The sequence below is a fragment of the Palaemon carinicauda genome, chromosome 38, assembly GCF_036898095.1.
Source record: "Palaemon carinicauda isolate YSFRI2023 chromosome 38, ASM3689809v2, whole genome shotgun sequence".
NCBI lineage: Eukaryota > Metazoa > Arthropoda > Malacostraca > Decapoda > Palaemonidae > Palaemon > Palaemon carinicauda.
The window spans coordinates 40,188,039-40,198,452 of record NC_090762.1 but is presented as its reverse complement, the minus strand read 5'-3'; positions in this window follow the sequence as shown (position 1 = coordinate 40,198,452).

The window sequence follows — 10,414 nt, the reverse complement described above, 5'->3', positions numbered from 1 at the left end:
GCCTCGGGCAGTACCGTCCTGTTCGCAAGGCCGGGATACCTCTCTCCTCGGCCTCGGGCAGTACCGTCCTGTTCGCAAGGCCGGGATACCTCTCTCCTCGGCCTCGGGCAGTACCGTCCTGTTCGCAAGGCCGGGATACCTCTCTCCTCGGCCTCGGGCAGTACCGTCCTGTTCGCAAGGCCGGGATACCTCTCTCCTCGGCCTCGGGCAGTACCGTCCTGTTCGCAAGGCCGGGATACCTCTCTCCTCGGCCTCGGGCAGTACCGTCCTGTTCGCAAGGCCGGGATACCTCTCTCCTCGGCCTCGGGCAGTACCGTCCTGTTCGCAAGGCCGGGATACCTCTCTCCTCGGCCTCGGGCAGTACCGTCCTGTTCGCAAGGCCGGGATACCTCTCTCCTCGGCCTCGGGCAGTACCGTCCTGTTCGCAAGGCCGGGATACCTCTCTCCTCGGCCTCGGGCAGTACCGTCCTGTTCGCAAGGCCGGGATACCTCTCTCCTCGGCCTCGGGCAGTACCGTCCTGTTCGCAAGGCCGGGATACCTCTCTCCTCGGCCTCGGGCAGTACCGTCCTGTTCGCAAGGCCGGGATACCTCTCTCCTCGGCCTCGGGCAGTACCGTCCTGTTCGCAAGGCCGGGATACCTCTCTCCTCGGCCTCGGGCAGTACCGTCCTGTTCGCAAGGCCGGGATACCTCTCTCCTCGGCCTCGGGCAGTACCGTCCTGTTCGCAAGGCCGGGATACCTCTCTCCTCGGCCTCGGGCAGTACCGTCCTGTTCGCAAGGCCGGGATACCTCTCTCCTCGGCCTCGGGCAGTACCGTCCTGTTCGCAAGGCCGGGATACCTCTCTCCTCGGCCTCGGGCAGTACCGTCCTGTTCGCAAGGCCGGGATACCTCTCTCCTCGGCCTCGGGCAGTACCGTCCTGTTCGCAAGGCCGGGATACCTCTCTCCTCGGCCTCGGGCAGTACCGTCCTGTTCGCAAGGCCGGGATACCTCTCTCCTCGGCCTCGGGCAGTACCGTCCTGTTCGCAAGGCCGGGATACCTCTCTCCTCGGCCTCGGGCAGTACCGTCCTGTTCGCAAGGCCGGGATACCTCTCTCCTCGGCCTCGGGCAGTACCGTCCTGTTCGCAAGGCCGGGATACCTCTCTCCTCGGCCTCGGGCAGTACCGTCCTGTTCGCAAGGCCGGGATACCTCTCTCCTCGGCCTCGGGCAGTACCGTCCTGTTCGCAAGGCCGGGATACCTCTCTCCTCGGCCTCGGGCAGTACCGTCCTGTTCGCAAGGCCGGGATACCTCTCTCCTCGGCCTCGGGCAGTACCGTCCTGTTCGCAAGGCCGGGATACCTCTCTCCTCGGCCTCGGGCAGTACCGTCCTGTTCGCAAGGCCGGGATACCTCTCTCCTCGGCCTCGGGCAGTACCGTCCTGTTCGCAAGGCCGGGATACCTCTCTCCTCGGCCTCGGGCAGTACCGTCCTGTTCGCAAGGCCGGGATACCTCTCTCCTCGGCCTCGGGCAGTACCGTCCTGTTCGCAAGGCCGGGATACCTCTCTCCTCGGCCTCGGGCAGTACCGTCCTGTTCGCAAGGCCGGGATACCTCTCTCCTCGGCCTCGGGCAGTACCGTCCTGTTCGCAAGGCCGGGATACCTCTCTCCTCGGCCTCGGGCAGTACCGTCCTGTTCGCAAGGCCGGGATACCTCTCTCCTCGGCCTCGGGCAGTACCGTCCTGTTCGCAAGGCCGGGATACCTCTCTCCTCGGCCTCGGGCAGTACCGTCCTGTTCGCAAGGCCGGGATACCTCTCTCCTCGGCCTCGGGCAGTACCGTCCTGTTCGCAAGGCCGGGATACCTCTCTCCTCGGCCTCGGGCAGTACCGTCCTGTTCGCAAGGCCGGGATACCTCTCTCCTCGGCCTCGGGCAGTACCGTCCTGTTCGCAAGGCCGGGATACCTCTCTCCTCGGCCTCGGGCAGTACCGTCCTGTTCGCAAGGCCGGGATACCTCTCTCCTCGGCCTCGGGCAGTACCGTCCTGTTCGCAAGGCCGGATACCTCTCTCCTCGGCCTCGGGCAGTACCGTCCTGTTCGCAAGGCCGGATACCTCTCTCCTCGGCCTCGGGCAGTACCGTCCTGTTCGCAAGGCCGGGATACCTCTCTCCTCGGCCTCGGGCAGTACCGTCCTGTTCGCAAGGCCGATACCTCTCTCCTCGGCCTCGGGCAGTACCGTCCTGTTCGCAAGGCCGATACCTCTCTCCTCGGCCTCGGGCAGTACCGTCCTGTTCGCAAGGCCGATATCTCTCTCGGCCTCGGGCAGTACCGTCCTGTTCGCAAGGCCGATACCTCTCTCCTCGGCCTCGGGCAGTACCGTCCTGTTCGCAAGGCCGGATACCTCTCTCTCGGCCTCGGGCAGTACCGTCCTGTTCGCAAGGCCGATATCTCTCTCGGCCTTGGGCAGTACCGTCCTGTTCGCAAGGCCGGATATCTCTCTCGGCCTTGGGCAGTACCGTCCTGTTCGCAAGGCCGGATATCTCTCTCTCGGCCTTGGGCAGTACCGTCCTGTTCGCAAGGCCGATATCTCTCTCGGCCTTGGGCAGTACCGTCCTGTTCGCAAGGCCGATATCTCTCTCTCGGCCTTGGGCAGTACCGTCCTGTTCGCAAGGCCGATATCTCTCTCGGCCTTGGGCAGTACCGTCCTGTTCGCAAGGCCGATATCTCTCTCTCGGCCTTGGGCAGTACCGTCCTGTTCGCAAGGCCGATATCTCTCTCGGCCTTGGGCAGTACCGTCCTGTTCGCAAGGCCGATATCTCTCTCGGCCTTGGGCAGTACCGTCCTGTTCGCAAGGCCGATATCTCTCTCGGCCTCGGGCAGTACCGTCCTGTTCGCAAGGCCGAAGATATCTCTCTCTCTGGCCTTGGGCAGTACCGTCCTGATTGCAAGGCCAAGATATCTCTCTCTCTGGCCTTGGGCAGTACCGTCCTGATTGCAAGGCCAAGATATCTCTCTCTCTTTGGCCTTAGACAGTACCATCCTGTTCGTAATACAGTACTAGGTATGCAGTTAAATCTAATAGCCAGGCCCTCTCCACCATGAGCTCAGTACTACACAGTATTCTAGAAGTTTTATTCCAGCTATTACCAAGTTGTGGAATGATCTTCCTAATCGGGTAGTTAAATCAGTGGAACTTCATAAGTTCCTACTTGCATCAAATGTTTTCATGTTGAATATTCCGACATAAGTCCCTTTTTATAGTGTCTATATGAAAGATCTGTTTTAATATTGTTACTGTTTTTATAATATTTTATTTTAATTATTAATTACTCTTATAATTTATTTATTTCCTTATTTCCTTTCCTCACTGGGCTTATAGCATCCTGCTTTTCTAACTAGGGTTGTAACTTGGTTGATAATAATAATAATGATAATAATAATAATAATAACAATAATAATAATAATAAGATTAAATATGTCAATATACATTCAAAAATACTCTTTATCTGTTATTTGTTAATTTGCTGTTCAAAATCACAAATTAGTTTGTTTTCCATTGAAATTACCCAATTGAAATAGTGAACAAAGCTATGGAAATCATTGACTACTGAAAAAAAAGCTAAAAAAAAACATATATGAAACTAATAATAATAATAATAATGATAATAATAAGATTAAATATGTCATTATACATTAAAAAATACTCTTTATCTATTTGTTAATTTGCTGTTCAAAATCACAAATTGGTTTGTTTTCCTTTAAAAATCCACAAAAAACGAAATATCGAACAAAGCTATGGAAATCGTTCACTACTGAAAAAAAAAGCTAAAAAAACATATATGAAACTAAGTCCTTCGAAAAAACAATTATAGTTATTTGTATTCTCGTAAAACAGGTTATAAAGTGAGTAAACCCACGATAAAAAAAAAGGACCCACTTGCCACTTCAAAATGCAAATCATTCTGAAAAAAAGAGAAAAAAAAATCAGGTTTACCTGGCTGGCAGCACTGATTGAGTTGAGCGTGTTCTCTTCCTAGTAGATACTCGACTTACATCACCCACAGCTCAGACGTCCTTCGAACTCTCCGTCCTAAGTTTCACTTTTTAATTCCCATAAGATCATTTATATATTCGAGATAAAAATATTTAAAGTGCCAGATATATTCAATATCATTATGATCATCATCATCATCTCCTTCGGTTATTGAAGCAAAGGGCCTCGGTTAGATTTCGCCAGTCGTCTCTATCTTGAGCGTTTGAGTGCCAGTAATATTCATCATCATCTTCATCATCTTCATCACCTCCTACGTTTATTGAAGCAAAGGGCCTCGGTTAGATTTCCCCAGTCGTCTCTATTTTGAGCTTTTAAATCGATACTTCTTTATTCATCATCTCCTACGCTTATTGAAGCAAAGGGCCTCGGTTAGATTTCGCCAGTCGTCTCTATCTTGAGCTTTTATTTCAATACTTCTCCATTCATCATCTCCTACGCTTATTGAAGCAAAGGGCCTCAGTTAGATTTCGCCAGTCGTCTCTATCTTGAGATTTTAAATCAATACTTCTCCATTCATCATCTCCTACGCTTATTGAAGCAAAGGGCCTCGGTTAGATTTCGCCAGTCGTCTCTATCTTGAGCTTTTAATTCAATACTTCTCCATTCATCATCTCCTACGCTTATTGAAGCAAAGGGCCTCGGTTAGATTTCGCCAGTCGTCTCTATCTTGAGCTTTTAATCCAATACTTCTCCATTCATCATCTCCTACGCTTATTGAAGCAAAGGGCCTCGGTTAGATTTCCCCAGTCGTCTCTATCTTGAGCTTTTAATTCAATACTTCTCCATTCATCATCTCCTACGCTTATTGAAGCAAAGGGCCTCGGTTAGATTTCGCCAGTCGTCTCTATCTTGAGCTTTTAATTCAATACTTCTCCATTCATCAGTCCTCAGTCATGTAGGCCTTGGTCTTCCAACTCTTCTAGTGCCTTGTGGAGCCCAGTTGAAAGTTTGGTGAACGTTTAGAAGTTTGTTATGATATCATCATCATCATCATCTCCTACGCTTATTGAAGCAAAGGGCCTCGGTTAGATTTCGCCAGTCGTCTCTATCTTGAGCTTTTAATCCAATACTTCTCCATTCATCATCTCCTACGCTTATTGAAGCAAAGGGCCTCGGTTAGATTTCGCCAGTCGTCTCTATCTTGAGCTTTTAATTCAATACTTCTCCATTCATCATCTCCTACGCTTATTGAAGCAAAGGGCCTCGGTTAGATTTCCCCAGTCGTCTCTATCTTGAGCTTTTAATTCAATACTTCTCCATTCATCATCTCCTACGCTTATTGAAGCAAAGGGCCTCGGTTAGATTTCGCCAGTCGTCTCTATCTTGAGCTTTTAATTCAATACTTCTCCATTCATCAGTCCTCAGTCATGTAGGCCTTGGTCTTCCAACTCTTCTAGTGCCTTGTGGAGCCCAGCTCCGTTTAGAAATTTATGATATCATCATCATCATCATCATCATCTCCTACGCTTATTGAAGCAAAGGGCCTCGGTTAGATTTCGCCAGTCGTCTCTATCTTGAGCTTTTAAATCAATATTTTTCTATTCATCATCTACATCACGTTTCAGAGTCCTCAGTCATATAGGCCTTGGTCTTCCAACTCTTCTAGTGCCTTGTGTAGTCCAGCTAAACGTTTGGTGAACTAATCTCTTTTGGGGAGTGCGAAGAGCATGCCCAAACCATCTCCATCTACCCCCCACCATGATCTCATCCACATATGGCACTCGAGTAATCTCTCCTATAGTTTCATTTCTAATCCTATCCTGTCATTTAACTCCCAATATCCTTCTGAAATATTATCATTACAAAATAATCATTGATTTTTAACATCATCATCAGCCGTTGCAGGACAAAGGCCTCAGGCATGTCTTTCCAATCGCGTCTGTTTATGGTTTTCTATGCCTGTCCACACCCGCGAATTTTCTTAGTTCGTCAATTCATCGTTTTCTCTTCCTTCCGCTGCTTCTTTTGCAATCTCGAGTGACCCATTCTGTTATTATTAATGTCCATCTATTATCTGTTATTCACTTTCTTGAGGGTACACTCGGGCACACTATTCTATCTTATTTCTCTTCCTCTTGTTTTGTTAAAGTTTTTATAGTTTATATAGGAGATATTTATTTTAATGTCGTTACTGTTCTTAGAATATTTTTCCTTGATTTCTTTCCTCACTGGGCTATTTTCCGAAGTTTGAGCCCCTGGGTTTATAGCATCCTGCTTTTCCAACTAGGTTTGTAGCTTAGCAAGTAATAATAATAATAATAATAATAATATGTCCTGCCTACGTCCATTTATTTTTCTTAACTGTTGTTAGAATATCCTCTACTTTAGTTTACACTCGTATCCATGTTGCTCTTTTTCTATCTCTTAATGTTATTCCTATTATTATTTCATTTCTCTTTAAGTTTTAACTAGCTTATGTTCTAAGGCTTCATAACATATTCATGAGTATGTAAATGCACGTATTTACGAACATACTCAATATAGGATTTTTTTTTTTTTTACATATAGTGTTTTCTACTTCGATTCAGATGTTAAAGAATGGATGTGGCAAAGACTGGTGGTATGTTTTACTCTGGCGCCACCCACTGTTTATGGAAATAATTATTGTTGAAATATATATATATATTTATATATATATATATATATATATATATATATATATAAATATATATATATATATATATATATATAATATATATATATATATATATAATATATATATATATATATATATGCATATATATGTGTATATATATGTATACATTATATATATATTGTATGCATATATACAACAACAACAAAAACCAAAACAACAACAACAAGAAATACATCTTTTTCTAGTCCACTGTAGGACAAAGACCTCAGACATATCTTTATTCATGTCTGGGGTTTGGCTAGTTTTCATCATAACGCTGGCCACCTGTGGATTGGTGAAGGTGGAAGACTTTATTCAGACCGCTCACAGCAAACCAACCTAGTATGGGTGGCCCTGACTAGTACAGCTTTGCTGATCATGGCGGTACAGAAACTTTCACTGTGTTGAGGTATCCCTACACAGAAAGCTCTCTCTCTCTCTCTCTCTCTCTCTCTCTCTCTCTCTCTCTCTCTCTCTCTCTCTCTCTCTCTCTATATATATATATATATATATATATATATGTGTGTGTGTGTGTGTGTGTGCGCGCGCGCGTGCGTGAGGGTATGTGTGCGTATACATACAATACACATAGCTGTTTGTTCATGCATACATACAAAAAACGATAAATATCGCATAGTATTCAATGTAGCACAGGAAATTCTTGAGAGAGAGAGAGAGAGAGAGAGAGAGAGAGAGAGAGAGAGAGAGAGAGAGAGAGAGAGAGAGAGAGAGAGAGAGGCATGTAAGTCAGTCTCTGCCTTGACATACTAAACTAGTTTCTTCCAAGCAACAGATGAAGATAAGAAAAAAAAAACTTGACATTGATAGTTAAAAGAAAATAAAAGAAAAGTCGTATTCATATAACTAACTAGAGGGGCACTCAATAGAGAGCAGACCTCCGCTGCTGCAGATTGTTTCTCGACCTTTTGCTCGACCTTGACCTTGACCTTTGACCTTAACATGTATTAATTGGTATGGATGGTCATACACTCAAATGTGAACCAAGTTTGAAGTCTCTGGGACAATGATGTCCAAACTTATGGCTGATTACGTGAATTGGACATTTTGCTTGACCTTTGACTCTGACCTTTGACCTTGACCTTTCAAATTTTATTCATTTCCAGCTTTTTACATAATAGTTAATCCCTGCAAGTTTCATTACTCTACGATTAAAATTGTGGCCAGGAAGCTGTTCACAAACAAACACACACAAACAGGGGGTAAAACATAACCTCCTTTCAACTTCGTTGGCGGAGGTAATTATAAATATTATATGTCAACTTATATATAGTTATCATCATCATCATCATCTCCTACGCCTATTGACGCAAAGGGCCTCTGTTAGATTTCACCCGTCGTCTCTATCTTGAGCTTTTAAATCGATACTTCTCCATTCATCATCTCCTACTTCACGCATCATAGTCCTCAGCCATGTAGACCTGGGTCTTCCATCTCTTTTTCGTGTCTTGTGGAACCCAGTTGGAAGTTTATAATTGATGGAAAAATTACTCAACACAAGAGATAAGACTTTATTAGAAATCATACACTATTATACACTATATTACAATATTGCTACTTAAAATCAAAACGTATTAAAAGTTATTAAAGTCAAAATATTACATATATAAAATATTAATGAAAATTGAAGATGTACAATCACTCAATTTAGGATAATCTTAAATCACATGAATAGAACTTAAGAACTATTTTGAACTCTTGTAACTTAATACTGGCTATATTTCAATACGCATGCGTTGCTGATATGAGTTTGAAATCCACCATGTTTTGTTCTCTAATCTTGGGTAGTGTCATAGCCTCTGTACCATGGTCTTCCACTGTCCTTCTGTAACCAATTCTGAATATGACTACTTAACAGCTTATTGACACTCCAAAATTCAACCATTGTGCTCTATTCTTGGGTAGTGCCATAGCCTCTGTACCATGGTCTTCCACTGTCTTGGGATAGAGTTCTCTTGCTTGAGGGTACACTCGGGCACCAAAACTGAACATGACAACATAACAGCTTATTGACACTCCAAAATCCAACCATTGTTCTCTATTCTTGGGTGGTGCCATAGCCTCTGTACCAATGGTCTTCCACTGTCCTGGGGTAGAGTTCCCTTGCTTGAGGGTACACTCGGGCACACTATTCTATCTTATTTCTCTTTCTCTTGTATTCATAGTTTATATATGAAAGATATATTTTGATGTTGTTATTGTTCTTATAATATTTTATTTAAATTCCTTGCTTCTCTTGTAGTTTATTCATTTCCTTGTTTCATTTCCTCACTGGGCTATTTTTCTCTGTGGGAGCCCTTGGGCTTACAGTACCCTGCTTTTCCAACTAGGATTGTAGCTTGGCTAGTATTATTATTATTATTATTATTATTATTATTATTATTATTTGCTAAGCTACCACCCTAGTTGGAAAAGCAGGATGCTATAAGCCCAGGGGCTCCAACAGGGAAAAATAGCCCACTGAGGAAAGGAAATAAGGAAAAATAGAATATTTCAGGAACAGTGACATTAAAATAAACATTGCCTATATAAACTATAAAAACTTTAACAAAACAAGAGGAAGAGAAATAAGATAGAATAGTGTGCCTGAGTGTATCCTCAAGCAAGAGAACTCTCATCCAAGATAGTGGAAGACCATGGTACAGAGGCCATGTCACTACCCAAGACTAGAGAACAAGGGTTTGATTTTGGAGTGTCCTTCTCCCAGAAGAGCTGCTTACCATAGCTAAAGAGCCTCTTCTAGTAATAATAATCGGATAAGAAATACAGTATGGTAAGATTATGAACAACACTCGGTTAATCAAATGATAATTAACATATTACTTTAACTTTCATTCACTTTAAACAAAAGTGTGAAATAGCTCCTTCGATTAAGTCACATTTAGATATAAAAGAGGCGAGATACTTGAAGCATCTGTTCGTTATTAGATTATACAATCCCGTTTTCTTTGCATTGGTATGAAAACGGATCACCCAATCCTATGAGAAGGACTTTGCTTTGTCCTTTGGGGTAGACCGTAGTTCCTATCGGTTGGCTGCCCTGCCTGACATCGCTTAGACCCCAGTAGCCTGCGTGCATGAGTTGTACTAGTCAACAGCGCCCTTCCTCCCAGCAGCTAGGAGTCCTGGCGTGGTTAGGTCGACAGTTCGAGACGTTTGAGAAAAATTTTTGAGTCATGTTGCTGTTCCATTGAAGACAAATTGTCTCTTCAAAGAAATCGTAGCCCGAAGCCTCTTTTAGGAACGATGACACCTTTAATGTTTCGCTGAAGACAAATTGTCTCTTCAAAGCAATCATAGCTCGAAGCCCCTTTTAAGAACAATGACACCTTTAATGTTTCGCTGAAGACAAATTGTCTCTTCGAAGCAATCGTAGCCCGAAGCCCCTTTTAAGAACAATGACACCTTTAATGTTTCACCGAAGACAAATTGTCTCTTCGAAGCAATCGTAGCCCGAAGCCTCTGTTAAGAACACTGACACCTTCGATGTTTCACCGAAGACAAATTGTCTCTTCAGAGCAATCGTAGCCCGAAGCCTCTTTTAAGAACAATGACACCTTCGATGTTTCACCGAAGACAAATTGTCTCTTCAGAGCAATCGTAGCCCGAAGCCTCTTTTAAGAACAATGACACCTTCGATGTTTCACCGAAGACAAATTGTCTCTTCAGAGCAATCGTAGCCCGAAGCCTCTTTTAAGAACAATGACACCTTCGATGTTTCACCGAAGACAAA